The sequence below is a fragment of the Salvelinus fontinalis genome, chromosome 41, assembly GCF_029448725.1.
Source record: "Salvelinus fontinalis isolate EN_2023a chromosome 41, ASM2944872v1, whole genome shotgun sequence".
NCBI lineage: Eukaryota > Metazoa > Chordata > Actinopteri > Salmoniformes > Salmonidae > Salvelinus > Salvelinus fontinalis.
In genome coordinates, this window is record NC_074705.1 from 15110661 (window position 1) to 15115917 (window position 5257).

Genomic DNA, 5257 nt, shown 5'->3' on the forward strand with positions numbered 1-5257 from the left:
CTCGAAACAGTGGAACTGAAAGAAAGAAAATACAGTTCCAACGAAACGATTGGAAAACAATTTTGGTTCCAACCCCTGATATTAAGTGGCTAGCAAGCTAGCTTTAGCAACGTTTGATGGCCAATGAGACTGAGAACTAGCTAAGCGACTGAGTTAGCAAACAAAAGTATCATTTCGGATTCGAAAAATACTCCATCAACAGGCTCAGCATTTCAGGAATCACGGTAGCAAGTACTCCTGCTGCACTGTTCAATTACTTAACCATTAAAATGTTGTTGTTTTTTTAAAGAAAACTCTCTGGTTTTGCCATAGCCCTGACACTGGTTTCCATGTGATTTAAACGCGAGCTTGTCTGAGGTGTCGGACTCAACGACATTTGCTATCCTTTGGAGCGTCGCCCATAATTCTGGGCGGGGATTAGCAAAGTGCATGAATGTTTATGCATCGTTGGTTACAATGGCTCACGTACACTGTGAAATGCATCTACAGTAAATCAAAAGGATGACACAATGATTGATACAACAGGACACGTGTCACTCCACATGGTACACCCGAATTTATTAATATTCTGTACAGGTATTTGCTATCGCCTATTAGACTGGCATCAAGTAATACTAAAATACCAGATGTTTCACCAGATGTATGAATCTGAAGCATCCGGTTGGCATTTCCACTCACCATCAAATATGGTAATGAGAGGAAGCCCAGTGGCTGGCAGTGGGAGAATATGGAGCGAGATGGATTTTGGCCGATATTTTGCTCATTTTGTCATCGATTAAACATTTGATCTCAAAACAGTTTTCTGTTCCCAAAACGAAAATATGTTATGAACAGAGTGGACCACACGCGCGCACTTCACAGAATAGGTGTTCCATAACTGAAATATCCAAATACATGCTAGGATGTCAATAGAGACTCACTAGCTCGTGCTTGGCTCTGCCCACCTCCTTGATTGTTCTGCCCACTAGGATTAATTTGCTCCCATTGGAAACGACAAGCTCTGGTCTATCTTGGGTTAGTTATACAAATCTTTGCTACAAAACTGTAAATTCAGGTCTATAGGTAAATTCTATATTGTATCCTGTAAATTTTTGATCATATGCACAATACAGTTGTTGCTCTTTTGTGTTTTCAATATATTTACGGTTTCCCAGACTGCGAATAATGGTATGGTATGTCTGTGACAGGTGTAAAAAAGTATTGAACATGTATCCTATGCTCAAAGCTTTCTTTTCTTTCATGAGCTGCTTGTTCAGTTCAAAGTCTCCACTATTCACCCTTGTTGCTTAAATCCGGGGCTGCAGCTCTCTCTTTGTCAGTGTGTTTTAAAGTTTTAATGGCTCCTACTCCTTTCTTTGATTATTGCTTACAAAATTGATGTTGATATAACATAATCCTCCAATGGATTTGTCTCTCTCCACCTTACCGAATTGTTTTTGCGCTTCTGCACCTCTTTTCAGTCCGCCATCTCCCAGTGGTGGAATTGTACCTATTTTCTGTTTTTCTCCTTCCTTTCCTTTGGAATATCTGTTTCCCTAAGATAACATAATAACCCAGAGAGAGGCTTGCGACGAAAGCCTCTCAACAATTCATTATCCAGAAATTGACAGCAGGATGAGTATAACATTAATGGAAAATGAATATACAATGCCAACATATAGATAGTTATGTATGTCTCAAAAACTAGACTACAGCCTATATGTACCATAAAACTGCTCTGTATAACCTGGAGGCCATTTCATGCTCTGAAAAGAGTCACTTCTATATGTATTATGCTATGCTGTGGTACATGCATCAACCAACATCGTATCTAGTCTCCCAGAGTATTATGGGCTGTTTGTCAAGTAGTATTCAACTACCTTGAACATGCTAGTTCAGAGGTTGTACGAAGTGCCAATGTATCCTCTGAATCATCCAAGTCTTTGCTGACACTAGTCAGAACGCTATGTCATCCCTTTCAGAACATCATTCACTTCGGAAAACCCGCAGGAGTTTTGCCAGATGTAATATTTGATTTGTCATCAGTATCTTAACGCTGCACCATGTTTCATGTTTCCAGCTCTAGCTCCATCTATTGTCACGTCCTGAACTGACAAACAGTTGCCCAACAGCCCGGCCCCTTGATGAACGAACAACTTCAAGGAACAACCTGCTAAATGTGGATCCGGTATCCTCTGTCTTGCAGCGGAGAATGTCTATTTGTGGTGCGGGTTTAGACATGAATTAATTCAATGTGATTTAGAATTCATGAGGAATGGCTGCTAACATCTTTCACCAGTCAACACGGTTCGTCTTCTCATCCCTCTCCATCCTCCTGTTTTACCTGGCTGACAAATGAAAGGACTAATTCATGCAGAAGCATCGCAGGTCCCTCAGAGAGAAAGAGGGAGAGAGAGAGAGTGGGAGAGAGTGAGAAAGAGAGAGTGTGTGTCAAGTCGGACGCATCTCTTCTCTACAGTACATCTGGGAGTCGTACACATGAGAGATGAGAAATGAGCCTCACTAAAAAAGACTTTGGGGGGTCTCTAAATAATGCTAATTTAACCATTCTCCTATTTGTTTAAAATGCCATTTGTACTACTGCAGTGGTATACATGAAAATAAAAGCTTATTCCAAATGAAACAACCCCCCCCCCCCTTCCCCGTCCCATGTGGCTGCACTTGTCATCCCGGGACAGTCCCGTATTGCAGGCCTTTTCAGGTGTCCCAACATTTATTTTATACAAAAAAAGGTAATTTTGTCAGCAGGGTGCATCAATGAATTCAGGCTACAAGAGTGTACAGTCGTGGCCAAAGGTTTTGAGGATGACACAAATATTAATTTTCACAAAGTCTGCTGCCTCTGTGTCTTAAGATATTTTTGTCAGATGTTACTATGGAATACTGAAGTAAAATTACAAGCATTTCATAAGTGCCAAAGGCTTTTATTGACAATTACATGAAGTTGATGCAAAGAGTCAATATTTGCAGTGCTGATCCTTCTTTTTCAAGACCTCTACAATCCGCCCTGGCATGCTGTCAATTAACTTCTGGGCCACATCTTGACTGATGGCAGCCCATTCTTGCATAATCGATGCTTGGAGTTTGTGGGTTTTTGTTTGTCCACCCGCCTCTTGAGGATTGACCACAAGTTCTCAATGGAATTAAGGTCTGGGGAGTTACCTGGCCATGGACCCAAAATATCGATGGTTTGTTCCCCAAGCCACTTAGTTATCACTTTTGCCTTATGGCAAGGTGCTCCATCATGCTGGAAAAGGCGTTGTTTGTCACCAAACTGTTCCTGGATGGCTGGGAGAAGTTGCTCTCGGAGGATGTGTTGGTACCATTCTTTATTCATGGCTGTGTTCTTAGGCAAAATTGTGAGTGAGCCCACTCCCTTGGCTGAGAAGCAACCCCACACATGAATTGTCTCAGGATGCTTTACTGTTTGCATGAAACAGAACTGATGGTAGCGCTCACCTTGTCTTCTCCGGACAAGCTTTTCTCCGTATGCCCGAAACAATCGGAAGGGGGATTCATCAGAGAAAATGACTCTACCCCAGTCCTCAGCAGTCTAATCCCTGTACCTTTGGCAGAATATCAGTCTGTCCTTGATGTTTTTCCTGGAGAGAAGTGGCTTATTTGCTGCCCTTCTTGACACCAGGCCATCCTCAAAAAGTCTTCGCCTCACTGTGCGTGCAGATGCACTCACACCTGCCTGCTGCCATTCCTGAGCAAGCTCTGTATTGGTGGTGCCCCGATCCCGCAGCTGAATCAACTTTAGGAGACGGTCCTGGTGCTTGCTGGACTTTCTTGGGCGCCCTGAAGCCTTCTTCACAACAACTGCATGGCAAAGAGGGACTTTGCAATTAATTGCAATTCATCTGATCGCTCTTCATAACATTCTGGAGTATATGCAAATTGCCATCATACAAACTGAGGCAGCAGACTTTGTGAAAATGAATATTTGTCATTCTCAAAACTTTTGGCCACGACCGTAAACCAAGGGCACTACCCTCCTGTGGATGTTTGCTCCAACTCCAGTTGTAACCATCGTGATTCAGCTTCTCAACCAGCTAATTATTAGAATCAGGTGTTCTAGATTAGGGTTGGAGTGAAAACCCACGGACGGTAGCTCTCCAGGAACAGGTTTGGAGAGCCCTAGTGTAGACCCAACGACAATCGCTGAATGTGTTTTTTTGTAACAGATGTCTCTTTCCATTCATCAAATGGCCCGAGTGCACAGTGCACTGTTTAGGTGCTGGAATTATTTCCAGCATCTAAACAGTGGATGAACATGTGCAGGTGGCCTAATTTCCGAAATGATTTGTTTGACAATATGATGAAAACATCATGGCTGGTTGTGTTCACGCCAAATTAAAAAGTGAACAAATGTTCAATTACATCTTTATTATTAGACCCATTATTGCGCTACAGAGAAAATAAAAAGTTTTGTTTTGAAATGTCTGTAGTATTCTGTTCATGTACAGTATCTGAAGAGGAGCGCTATACTGTCTGTCCTGGTGATGGTTTCCCCTCTGTTTAAATTCAAACTCGCCCTTTTTTACACTCTTTTCTATTTCAACTCTCTCTAATTGAAACCCATTCCTCTGGCCACTGTTAACTTAATTCCAGTAGACAGTAGCTCTTCTCAAAATTCAGCAGGCAGACCTTTGGTAAATAAAGGGCTGGCAGGCTGAGAGACGGTGCACATGACCTTGGTTCTGGTGAGTCAGGACATGCTGAATTAAAAAAGCTGCTAGCATCCATGGCTGAATGTACGTGAAGATGCAAGCAACAATAGCAGAATATGCGGTCTTCACATGAAGCGAACACTTTCTACGGATGCGTGAGTGGAACAGTACTGTGACCGTCACCAAACATACTGTAGGCCTGTGTGTGTTTCATTTCAAGTGATCCAACCACAGGAGGCTGGTGGCACCTCAATTGGGAAGGATGGGCTTGTGGTAATGGCTGGAGTGGAATCAGTGGAATGGTATCAAACGCATGGTTTCTATGTGTGTGATGCCATTCCATTAGCGCCGTTCCAGATATTATGATGAGCCGTCCTCCCCTCAGCAGCCTCCACTGGATCCAAGCGATGAAGAAATAGGTTGATTTTCTTAACATTGCTCCACAAGGAGCTAAAATGAACAAGTAGCTATGTCAAGTCGTTGTCATTAACATAGTGTACAATGATGTCTCCTCGTCTGTTCATCAATTTAAAAAAATATTCCCTTCCAAACCTGTGAAACGACTTGGTGTATGTGCATAATCT